The following is a 13461-nucleotide window of genomic DNA, read 5'->3' on the forward strand; positions in this document are numbered from 1 at the left end:
GAGTGATGATGATGGCACTCTGAAAAGAGTACAGGGAACCATGGGTGATACAGTCAAACAGAAGCACAGGTACATAGAGAGTATTAAAGTCAAATTACTTAGGTTGTTTTCAGTCATGAGAACAATTAACATATTGGTGTAAGGTGACCTCTGGTACTTTCCAGCACATAAACAGGCTGTCTCACAGTCTGGGAATGATCTGGGAATCATCTGAAAAGTAGATCATTTGAAATAATTGTGCCAACCCTGGACAGTGAAGCAATAAGAACATTTAGAATTGTGAGGAAGGGAAGGTTTTGAGTAAGCAACACTATAAAAAGAGATTAAACAACAACCAAAAAATGCATAGGAATTTGAGATTATGTCAGAAGATGAGATGTAACAAAGGTCACTTGAGGTGAGAAACAAATCAACATGTTTCTAAGATGTTTCTAAGATGTTTCTAAGATCTGGAACGGTACAGTAAGCAAAGCATGTTGCTGTCTGAACCACAGCAAAATTTTCAGTCCCCTGTTACTTTCATCAATACATATCCCATTAAAATGAAAGAAAATCTCATATCAGATTTTTTTTGGCAGAACGACATTTAGTCATACAGACCTGCAGGTTACATGTAGTGCAAAGCTAATGGTCTTATCAGCAGAAGAGGGATTGTGCTTTTCTTATTGATTGCTCTCAAAAAATTACAGAACTGAGCATAATTTTTATTTAGAGAGTAACACATGCAAGCAGGACTATGTGAAGAGGTGTTGGGCTGATGTAGTGTAGTTCAGGATTTGAAGGGCAAGGTTGGTTAATGTGTTTCTATGTTCATAATTAGGAGAAGCAGAATTAGTAATAAATGCCCCACTTAGGAGCACACTGAGTTTGGTACAAGCACAGAGAAAAAAAAAAAAAGTAAAAAAAAAAAAAGTAGTTCCTTCTTCAGAAAGCATTAAAGCTTTGGCTTTTTCTTCAGTGATAATATAGAAATTTTTTGAACACACTTGAAATTAGACAAGCTAAAGCCTATATTTTACAGGCTTAGAAGCTTGAGTTTTCTAAAGCGACCTTGAATGGAATTTAATGTAAATTTTTCCCTGCTTCCATGCCCCCTTCTACAGTCATGTGGTCTCAAGATGCTTCTCACTATCATTAAAAACTAAGTACATAAAACTATCTACCTGTCTGTCATGACCTAAGTAGGGCAACCCAGGGAGATTCAGATCAGACCCTCTTGCTTTCTAAACTTCTCAGAGAGGAGCCCAGGTACGGCTGAATCCAACCTTGGTCTCAGACCTGGCCCTTCCAGGGAGAGTGACTAATGTCACAGTCCGAGGAAATGCTCGACCGTCCAATACGCCTTGATCAGATCAAGGTGAAATGACACTCAAGGTCTGTATTTGAATACTACGTTTAATCACAATATACAAGGAATACTGATAGTTCAATTATTAGCTCAGGCTCCACGATCATAAAGGCTGACATTTAGACCACAAGAGTACAATACCTATTTGTTCAAACTGCTTGACCTTGGGAAAAAAGATAAAAATGTGGTTAGGCCTTGCATTACTTTATGTTGTTAGGAAGGAAGAGAGAGTAGAAGAAAAGTTGAGAGAGATAGATAATAGAAGGTGACCAGTCCTGGATCCAGCCTTGGGCCAGCCAATGGGGGAGAGTTGGTGTCAGTGAGGCTCCCTAAGCCCATCATTGCAGCCCCCTGTTTTACAGGCAGTTTCCTTGTTTCACAAGGATGAGCAAGTGTGTCTGAGTCGTAAGCCTGAGCAGCTGGAGTGGACCTCTGCCCACTCCCACACCCCTCCCACACACCCCCCACATACGCCTCCCCATGTACTGTCCATGTACACAGAACACCATGCTCTGATTTGCATTGTATATTTTTTCCTCTGTTATTTGCTCACAACTTTTTTTACCAGAGTCTGGTCTTCAGCAGTATAGTATTAATTTGCAGCCTTAATGCAAACACGGGTGCACTTAGCTGATTTTCCTTATCCATGTGAAAATTAGAAACCTTTACATTAAACTTTATAACAACAGACTAAGTAAGCCTGTGGTGTTCTACTGAAACACTTCACTAAATCACTATAGAAGACCTGGATTCATTCTCCTATGAATTTGGCTTTCAAAAGAACAGCTATACCTGAACTGCTTTTATACAAAGGCTTTAGCTCATACTGAAGCTTATGACTCATTAAGCTCATGCTTAATGACTTTTCAGAAGGCATTAAGAAGCTTATGAATCTGAAGTTTCCTTAGTTTCCATAATAGTAGTAATCAAAAACAGATTGCAAAGAGCACCACTTTTTCTCTGTCTTCACCAAATTCTGAGGGGTTCTGCTACTGTTCCCACATTTTTTTTAAGCATCTCTGGGTTGATGTCATCATATGAGATGGTAGTGAGGAAAAGATTTTCTCTGTCCTATAATGCAGCCTAGCATGGTAAGGCTGAAGTGAGATGTATTTAGGTCCATTTTAACACTGGAGCTCTATCTGCCCTTGGGAATAATTTAGTAAAGGTATTTGCTTGATCTCTTTTCAGAAAATGGAGTGCTTCAAGGACCAGATTCTTCTGGGGGGAAGAGTGATACCAATCTTCAGCACAGACATTGCAGCAGATTGCATGCAGAAGTCAGATATGTGGCAAACAGATGCAGTTGTGCACACCAGCCGAAAAAAAGTCTGCTTGTCAGAAAAAAAAAGAGGCCTCACTTTTTCCATGTGTGATTTGTCAGTCAAAAATATAGTTGATATTGTTGGTGCTATATGAAAATATGAAGTTACTGCCTGTAAAATGTCAAAGTTAATGCCTGTTTGAGAGGATACCAGAAAATGCATATGTTTCAGTCTCATGCTGCATATAAATTTGTTGCCAAATTAATAAAACACATTGCTGATGATGTTTTGTCAGCTGTGAATCCTGTAGATCCAGGATGTAATCCTGGCACCACTGACATTGGAGTAGGGGAGTTTTGGTCATTTACTTAAAGACTGAGCTGTAATACCAGAGAATCATGACTTACAAGGCTGCCAGGCAAAAAGGTCTTCGACTTAGCATTGCTTTAGAAGAGGATAACTATGTAAGCATGAACAGAATTTGAACTTATTTACAGGTGACCAGGCCTAGTAGGTAGCCTACACTTGAGTTACACTGCACGCCAATAAAAGCCAGTGAAGTTGCATCAGTGTAGCTGAGAAATGAAGGTTCATTTGTCATTCCAGCACAGGCTGTCTCCAATCATTGTTTTCATCTGCTGCTGCCTCTGACCCACCAGCTCTTTCTGCCTGAGAATGTTTGAATCCTTTTTTTCCTCACCACCTAAACCGTATCCAATGGGCAACATATTTTCCCTCAGATATTTAATATTGATTAAGTAACTGAATTTAAGTTTAAGAACTATGAAGGTTTGGAAACATCTGCAGACATTGAATAAAGTCTGTTTTCTCTTCCACAGTCTGCGAACAGCTGGAATCCTCAGCCTGAAAAGCCTTCTTTGTTTCCCAGGTTTCCATTACACATTTTTGTACCACACATCCAAACTATCCAGGACCGTGAAGGAGGGACAATTCTTATTTTTGTGAAAGATGTTTGCCATTTTCCATTCTGCACTCTTCAGACCTCTTCTTGTCCAATAAATGTTAGTTGTTAAAAACATTCCTATTTTTCCCTCTGCAGCTATATTTTTAGCACAGATACTCAGCCAAAGTTTGGTTTTGCACCAGATTTAATCCTGTCACACACAATTAATTTCAGCAGGGTTCCTCTAGATTTGTATTGAGGCATGACACAAACTTACTTGTTGTTAATCTATCCCACAGAAGCTGTAGAACAAACAGGGCTTGTATTAACCACAGTACTCTCTAATAATGTTATCAGTAGATTGGTGAGGACCTCTATGTTCCTTTTTTCCCTCATATTTGTAAATATAAAGTACATTAGGTGAAGATTTATAGACCTTACTCTGCAGTCTTTTATTGAGCATAATTCTTGTCTTGAAATCTGAGTTCACTGATGCTCCTCTAATTTTCCATTATTAGGCCTATCAAAGACTGGTCTTTAATAGCATGCTGTGCATGTTGTTAATATTTGAAATTCTTCTGGAATTAATATGTTACATAGATGACATTTGCTTTTGAGTATTCATCAGTAGTCCTAAATCCTTGGAATAATAAGTGTCTGTTCAATAATGTCTGTTCAATGTTTGTCTTATTTTGTCCAAGGTAACAGAATTCTTTTCAGCATGTAATACTTGGTTAAGGAGTCATTGAGTATAGATAGAAATGTCTATGAATCTGAGTGATCCCCACTTCCTAGATTTATATGACTGTTTTCAAACCTAGTACTAAAAGCAAAAGACTGAGTTACAATATGTAGATATTCTTTGTCCCTTCTATTCTAAGCTCATAGAAACAGAGAGGAACTGTAGAAGGTTGCTTAGTCTACCCATTACTGAGGGCAAAATGAACTACACTGTACTGTACTATACTTTTACTTATTGCTGATGGGAAAAAAATCCAGCTTGATAATAAAACCTGTTCCATGAAAACTCCATTGCTTTCCCATGCTGTGTAGTCCAGACTAAAATACTGATGCTTTGAAGAGTTTTCCTATGTCTTCTCTGAATATCCACCTGTGGAGAACAGCATATATGTATCCTCCTTGCAACCACTTCTCACTTTTTAGAGATTGTGCCTTCAAAACATTTTTTAATAGATGGACAAAAAGATTGTGATCATCATGACATTTTGAGTGAAATGCAGAGCAACATGGATTCAAAGAACTGCCTTTTGATGATTGTGGCCAGTGACACTTGAAAAGATCTGGAAGAAATATAAATACAGCATTTATCTGTGCCATGCTTTTAGTCAACCTTCTGTGTAATCTGGAGAAGTTACCAACTCTAGATTGACTAGAAGGCGGTTTTTTAGCTGAAAGAGAAATCAGGATCACATAGACAGCAAAGTGCAAAACTGGTTTTTAAAACTGCCTTAAAATCATGCCTCTGATTAACAGAGAGGGAAATCAAAAGTAGCCCTACCACTAGGGACATAGATTAACTAAAGTATGTAATTTGGTTTTTTTTATTACACCACCAGAAGAAAAAGGAGAACAGCATACACTAATGGCCAAACTACTTAAAGACAAGTGTTCTAGGTTTATTCCCACTGAGGGCCCAGGTTAAGTACAGGTTCATGAGCTTTTTTAATCAGTCTGAAACTAATATTTGCTGAAACACTTTTCCACTAAACCCTCACCTTTTAATCTGTGTACACAATCCCTGAACAGAATTGACTACTCATAGAAAAAGTTCAAGCACATATTTTAAAAATAAAGTTTCTTCATTATTATTAAGCAGATATTTTGCATTCACATCACATCTGTCCTGCCCTGTCAGGAGATAAACTAATTTCAAAGTGACCTTTTCAAAAAGACTCCTGTGTTAGCAATTTACACCAATTTAATTTCATAAAACTTCCTCCTCTTATTTCTAGGTATTCTATCCCTTCTACCTTGTTACATTGACAGTATTTTTCTTGGTCATAAACAGAAATGTGACATCTCTGGATTTTATTTTATTCCACTTAAGGCAAAAAGAGCACAGGAGCTCACATAAATTATAGCTGTGAATAATACTAGTTACAAAAGGATGCCAAAACTTCTTGGCGACCACATTTGTGAGCCAGAGCCAGAGAACCAGAAACTAATGTCTAGTAAAAGATGTCAGATTCAATTCTTGCTGCCAATGTCTGGCAAAAAAAATCTGCTCAATAGATGGTTTACCTCATATGACCCAGTTGGCACTTGGAACAACGATGCCTGATCATCAGAAGGATAGTGCAGGTGAATTACAAGGAAAGCATGTAGTACTTCCCATACATTATATTTCTTACATACTATTGTTCTCTGGATTTTAACACTAGGCATTTATCCATGGCAGTTCTGTCAGGGGCTTATAGGAACCTCAGTCTGCTTAGAATAGTGAAATATTTGGGATTTGAATCATTGCTGGCAGTGGATGCCACCCCAGTGGATTTAAGAGAGCTTCTGCTCTTCTTCACTGACACTGTATCTCCATTTTTATAAGGGAGTGAAATTGTAAAGTCCCTGTATGTCTGTGAAAGAGTAAACTTTCTCTTTGGCTTTCCCGCTTCCAAATGAGATACCTTTTTCCTGGTTTGCTATGTCCTGCAAGTGATTTAAATTCCACAACCTCTCAATGGAACTTCTTTTTGTCTCCCCAAAACCACAGGTATCGCAAGAGAGCAGTTTAATTTGCTGCTCTTGTGAGGGCTTCTATATATGTAGAAATATTCCTCTAAGACAAAAAGGCAGAGAAGGGTGTTAGCCCACCTTTTGTAAACATGAACAGGGCTGATCATCCTTGTGACAGCCAGTCAATACATGAGTGACACTGTTGCATTTTAATGGATGTCTGCAAAGATTATATTCTCTTTGCCTGGTCATGGCGCGCCCTGCTTCCAGAGGCATTGCTGAATATTGCCTCCCAGGGACCAAGGAGCAGGACTTGCCTGGGTCTGGCTGCTCCTGGCCATGGAGACTATCAAGAGAAGAGGATGATTGAATATAAAGTTTCCTGCTCTGCCACTGTTATCATAGAGAAGGGTCGGACAGAGACGGCAGTTTAGACATGCGTAAGTCTCAAAGCGCAGCTGCAGGTTTCATTGTGTGTTTCGATGACCAGCACAGGCACACCAAGCAGTAGGTCCATGGCTGCATTGCCATCTCTCACCACTTCACTGCCTCAGCAACTCCCCATGTGGCCTGTACCAGAGCAAGCTCTGAAGCTGAGCAATCAAAGCCATATATTGAATTGTACAGTGTTATTTTAAAGGTCAGAACACATGATTTCTGTCAGACACATCAAGCAGAGCTAGCCACATTTCAGCCCTTGTTCCAGAAAGTTGGGAGAGTCTGTGCTAGATTTTGATGCCTATTGGAGCTATTATTGCTCACCCAAGAAGTAGCCTTAAGTAGGTGCTCACTTGTATTGTCTGTGATGGAACGGCATTAAAGCAAAAATGGCCAGCAAGTTTATCTAATTAGTGGCTACTTGGCAGTAACAGGAGCTTGTATCTCAGAACTGTGACACCAGCACCAAAGTGACATCTCCGAGAGTATGCCCAATCAATTAGAGATGGTGTTTTTAAAATGTCATTTCCCTCAGGCTATATAGAAGCTATTCCCCACACAATAAGCTCAGTGTGCACAAGCTGTCACAGCTTGGCAAACACATGCTCCCCAAAAAAGTCTGAAAACAAACTAAGTACCATCTTCTTTACATACTCTTGAATGGATCTCTACCACACAGTCTGTTACCTTGGCACCTTGATCATAGTGAGGCCAATCTGATCCAGCTGACTATTTTTAAAAAGTAGATATGAGCACATCTGTCTTGCTCTCGACAAAAGAGGGAAAATAGAGTACAAAGAAAAAATCCTGAGTCCTTGGTAAAGTAACAATACAAACAGGCCAAAATGTATGCCTACTTACCATAAAAAGCCAAATAATGATATTCATATCACCTGAATTCCCTGAATAGCTTTTCACTAACATTCCAAGAGAGCTCTGCAAAGCCAAGAGATCAAAATGAAGCAAGAAAAGCATGCCTAAAATTAAGCAGAACTCCAGTTTGACCAGTTATCACTGATGGGCAAAATGTTAATCAAGACCAAGCAGTTCAGTGCTTGCATTGGTGAGCAGAGTGCCATTCAGGCAGGAGATCATTTCTCTATGATGCCTAAAATGTGCTCTGCTTCGGTATCAGTAGTTTCTGTGGTCATCAGAAGAGGCCAGTCCACATTAGGGCTGCCCAGCACATTTAGTCCTGCTGGCTGGAGACATGCCGTTTTAAAAAAAATAAATGTTTTCAGTGCTGCTTACAGTGTTCACGCCTAACAAGATTTCTGACTGACTATGCAACTCCCAGATAGCAAAGACACAATTTTCAGTTTATAAAATCTGATGAATAAGCTGTCCCCTGGGGTCTGGCAGGAGTTACTAACTGCCTGAGATCTGCTGTAACTTTCTCCACTTGGCCTAAACTCTCTGGTATGGGATGCCTGAAAGTTACACAACTAAAAGCCATCTTTAACCACTCAAAAGAGCAGACTTGTTTTAAAGACTCTAAAAACTACAATTCCAGCAGGAGCATATGGGAACAGTTGCCATGAAAATCAGGCCATTGTCATAAACGAGTGCTTTAGGCACACAAGTCTGGAAAAAAAAGGCCAATAAACTGAATGGTATCATTGGTGAATGACCTGCCAGTGGCATTCAGTCGAAAGCTTGGAGATAGCAGTTTGGATTTCATTCATTAAGATTTGCATGCAACTATTTTTCCCATCTGCTGTTTGAGGAACATTGTGGAACAACAGTGAGAATTTTTTTTTTCAGTTTGGGTTCTGTGCTTTGAGTGCATTTTTTATGAAGTATGTGTTTGGCTAATAGTTGCAATTTCATCTTAGCGGCCTCTTTGATGACATGCATTTTTGAAACAGATGCTTGTGTTGATGGAGTAACACATTCCAGGGTTAAGTGGGCCCTCCAAGACACAGTTCTGCCTGCTGCTGGGGTCACTAAACTACTTCAGTGGGTTTATTTTAGCTCCCTGAATGACACCCTTTCTGATGGCTTCTTTTGCTTTCTACGAGACTTTTCCTGACCTTACCATGAATGCAGAGGACAGGGTTCTAACAATGCAGTCATGAATAGTTTCTTTTTTTTCAGAAGCATTATAATTAACCATATCCATGGGTTACATGTTGATCTGCCTGCCAAAAACCAATACACAGCAGCACATGAATATTGTCAAGTCACATTTTTAGAAGCCAGAGTGATCTAGATTGCAGCCATCTTTCATGAAGAGACGCACACGTCTCCATTCAGCGCTTAAGAAAGCTTGCAAGAGAAGAGCAGTCCAGCTGCCTACTCAGTCTCTGGGGACCCCAAGTTGTTCAACTCACAGTTTAGCAAGGCCATAATCTTATGTTTCTTGATTTGTTGTTTGATCTCCCAGTGCTTCAGATCCTTCTCTGTAGGATGAGAATACTACCACATCCCTTATAGTACAGTCTGTTGTTCTAAGGTGTAGCTTTTCAAAGACTGGGAGGCACCCTAATAATATGGTAGGAAGTACCATAATTTTACTCCTGTCTACAACCCATCCTGTCTATGCTTGTATATCTCCCACTTTTAATCAAACTTACTCCTAAGGAGTCAAAAGCATCAATCAGAATCAGTAGTTTTCTCTATTCAGCACTTTAAGGAAACCTCACTATTTGCCTTCCAGTTCTTTGTCTGTTCTTCTTCAAGTTCATCTTTCAGGCTTTGTTGTATGAGAATAAGATAAAAGCAGTTTTGCCTAGGTCTGAGGTCCTTTCCATCATTCCCTTTGTCACAGCGTGTAAGTACTTCGTAGTCCCTACTGTAGCTACCCTTCCTTTACTCCTGTGAAGTAGGTAAACAGCCAGTACCCGTTTCACAGCTAACATCCCCTGCCTCTCATGAGGTGCTTTTTGGCAGCAGCTCTAGAGGAGCACTAAAACCAGTTTCCCTGTTTTTCAAAATAAGCAAAGAAAGCAGTACAGATCAAGTGCACAATGCCCTTTTTTAGCTCTGAAGTGAGATTTAAACAGACTTTAGGTGCCAAGTCCAAGTGTAGAATCTGACTTTATTAAGACTCATATCCTCTAGCTTTGCCCAGAAAGGGGCTCCCAAGCACTAAACCTGTGTTTCTGCATATGCTCAGGGCAGCTTCTGATATGGCAAGGCTCATCCACCCTAGATCTGCTATCCAAGCATTTCATCTGGCATCTCTGATAATTCCTACCCCAGTCTTCTGTTACAGGCTAATTCAGGTATCATTTGTAAACTGCTTTTGGTAGGATTCATGAATTACAGGTCAAACCAATTTGTAGCATTAATAATGCTGCTGTAGGAGCACAGGCAGATCTCCAGGGTTTACTCCAAAGCAGTTCATCTAGTTTACCCCAAATTCTTGAAAAAACATATATTTCTTCTACTCACAATTGATGTCCAGACATCATTTTCTACAGCAAAACATATGGATCTCCTGAAGGTGTTTCCAAGATCTTCTAACCAGACAGGCATCACTTCCTGCAGGGCAAAAATACTACTGATTAATTTGTTCTTATGCAAGACAAGTATCCACTGGGAACCAGAAACCACCCCATCTGCACCAGAGAAGACACAGGTAGAATACAGTTGGAAGAGAATCAGCATACAGTTGTAGAAAAGGCAGTTTTTGAGATCTAGGATGTGTAGGACTTTGCATCATTGCTTCAAAACATGGAAATGAGAAATCAGAGAGGAAACGGAGGAGGCGTTATATGCCAGTTTCCTGTAACAAGCAATAGTTAAATAATACCTGATATTCAGATTAACCAATATTTGTTAAATATGGTGATCAATAAGCTACAGCTACAGATTAAAGCATTTTGAAACTCACTCCACATAATTAAAGAATGAGTGGAAAATATTTTTAGTCCCAGCACCTGCTGTTGAATTCCCCTGCTTTTCTGTGGTTTTACTATTACATTTTCCAATTTTAAAAGAAGTGAAGCAGACTAGACACAAGATATTGTCAAATGCCCAAGGTAAATAAACTGGAAAAATGTTAAGACTATTCTGTATCATTTTCTGTAACAGCAAAGGGAATATTAAGTGGACAATATTAAATTAAGAGAGGATTCAGACAAGAAAGGTAAAAAGTTGAATGGTGTCCCTTTAAAACAAATCTCCAAAGTGTCACTGAATCCTAATGAGTGGAATCTTTCTGTGTTGCTTCAACACAGAATATGAAATATTAATAAATCTTAATTTATGCAGTAGTTTAATTACACATTTTAATATGAATCAGATCTCTCAGGTTCTGTACTTACAAAAATCACCTTTATTGGCCCTATATGAGAACTCAGTGCCAAGACCACCCAGTGACATGGTTTTACTTTGAAAGATGGAGGAAACAGTGTAGTCTTAAATTCTCATGCAAACGCTGATTCTCAAATTCCTAACTTACAGGACAGGAAGATGGAAACTCATAGCGCATTTCAATAAAAACACCCTCTGCACCTAGAAGAGGTCACTTGTGAGGTTCCCTTCTGGGTTTTCCTGTGCTTCTCTGCTATGTCCCCAAAAGGATCAAAAGAGCTCTCATCTCAAAGGCAATTATACTACTTCTAGCCCAGGGCATTGTGTAGGTGCTTGAGAAGCTGCATCATTGAATCAGCTCTGCTGTTCTGCAAGGGAAAGACCTAAAATGGAAAGAAGGCCAGTACCATGTTAAACTACTTAAGAGGTCAAGCAAATCTGACTGCAGCCAGCAATGTTTGGATTTTTCCTTTGGCTCAGAGAACATGTAAATCATCCAGTAAATGTGTACTCTACAAGGGGTCAGAGGAAAAAACATCTGCCCATACTGGGCAGCCATTTCAGTCCCCTCTTTTGCTAAGTTCCTAAAAAGTGTCCAGAAGCACCTAGTCTGATATACTAGGTCTCCTGCTTCTTCCTGGGCTGATGGGTTCACATCAATCCCAGACCTTTATGTATTAAACATGACATGGAATACAGAGAAAGAAAGGAAAGAGCACTCACAAAGCATTTGCTTATCTTTCTCCTGACAAGGCTGCACCTCTTAGGTTAAGTTTTTTATCCCAGTTTGAAAGGAATTGTGGAAACCTTGAGAGGGAGAGAGAGAGCTCCTTGCTCCTTTGCTGGTTTGTGTCCAGCCCAGAGGATTAAAAATCAAGTATGTTCCAGCCTTACCCTGATGACATTTTGTCTACTTGCAGGAAAGAAGATAAGATTCTCAGTTCAGTGGAGAGCATAAAACCAGCCCACTTCCACCACATTCAGCCTCAGTAGAAAAGCCAGCAAATCAGGAGGTGATGGAAGCTTCCCTGGAGAGCATAGCAGCATAGGAAAAGTCCGTGGCATTGGATGTGCTGGTTGCATTAATGTTGCCTGACCCATGTTTTTCCTGCTATTATATACTAAAATGTGTACATAGATTTGTGTTTGTGTATATATCAGTCTCCAAAGCTTCCAAAGCACAGTATTTGTAAGTAACAACATTGATGAACTTCTAGCAAAATCTGCTGTTCTGAGACAAACCGTAAAGAAGAGTCATTTCATAGATGTGGAGAAAACTTTTTCACTTTTGTACACTTGTATCTCTGCTATGTTTGGGGCTGATTGCTGACAGGGTAAAGCAAACGAATGTAGGGAGAACTTCACAGTGCATCCAGCACCCTGAACTTTACAGCTACCAGCATTCATGAGATTTTTAGTGTTTCGATATGGTCTGAGATGGCAGTAGTCTGCAACAAGCATGGAAATGATTTCTCACTTTTATCTGAATGTGCTATCTACCAACCTGAGCTTACTGAAAATAATTGAGATTGGAGCAGGCCAGGGTATTTGGCTTCCTGCCTTCACCTTGAGCTTTTCTTTTGGTGTGTTTTGTTTTTTTTTTCCCCGTTAGGTTTTAAAAGCTCAGCAGTCTGCTTAAAAATGAAGAAGTTGTGACACCTAGCGGTGAGCTAAACATCAATACTTTCCATTCCTACAGAATTCACACTAGTTTCCGCAGGCACGTTGCTTTTGTTCAGATTGTAACGTGAGAAGTGTGGGCATTACCGGCAGCCTCTCATTTCTTTCACAGTCCCATGCAGAGTGTGTGTGTGTGTCTGTGTGTGTTGTTGCATCAAACCCGTGGGCCCCTCCACAGAAGGGTCCGTTCATTAAGGCCCAGTGTGCAGCCCGTGGTCATCCTCCTTATTGAACATGCCATTTTGAAAAGCCGTTTATACTGAGATCAGGTTAAGTGCTTTGACTTTGGTGAGAAAGGGAGCATGGCAGAATTCTGGAACAAGACCAAGTGGGAACTTCAGACTTTTTCTTCTTGTCAAGAACTTACTCATCAGGGCTGTTTTTAGATGGTGACTCAAAAACACATTGTATGGCATGCAGCAAATTCCTGGCAGTCAGTTTGAACTGACTCAGTTGCTGGCAAATTCTTTTGCTTTTGAAGACTACTCAGAGTCTGCCTTGGTCAGCAGCAGTCAAAAAAGTATATACTGGCTGTGATACCATGACAAGAAGTCACACTGAAAAGCAGTAAACCAGTCTAGACATGTGCAAAAAAGTTATAGGTTCTTTCCAAACAGTGGCGAGCCTTGGAGATGTTGGGTTGTTTTTTTTTCTTCTTTCAGGAAAACAGAACATTGTTGAGTTATGCTAGTGGTAACTAGGCTGCAATCACCAAGTGGCAAGGTTTCTTGGCTTGTTGAGGGAACTGGTTGGGGACTTGCCATTTTTTATCACAAGAATGAGCTTTGGTGCAAGAAATTTCAAGTCAAAACATCACTGTATGTTGTTTGGGAATCTGGGTGCGTGCTTCTTTGCATCTGTAAGAGATGTTA

Source organism: Apus apus, chromosome 1 (genome assembly GCF_020740795.1).
Source record: "Apus apus isolate bApuApu2 chromosome 1, bApuApu2.pri.cur, whole genome shotgun sequence".
Taxonomy (NCBI): Eukaryota; Metazoa; Chordata; class Aves; order Apodiformes; family Apodidae; genus Apus; species Apus apus.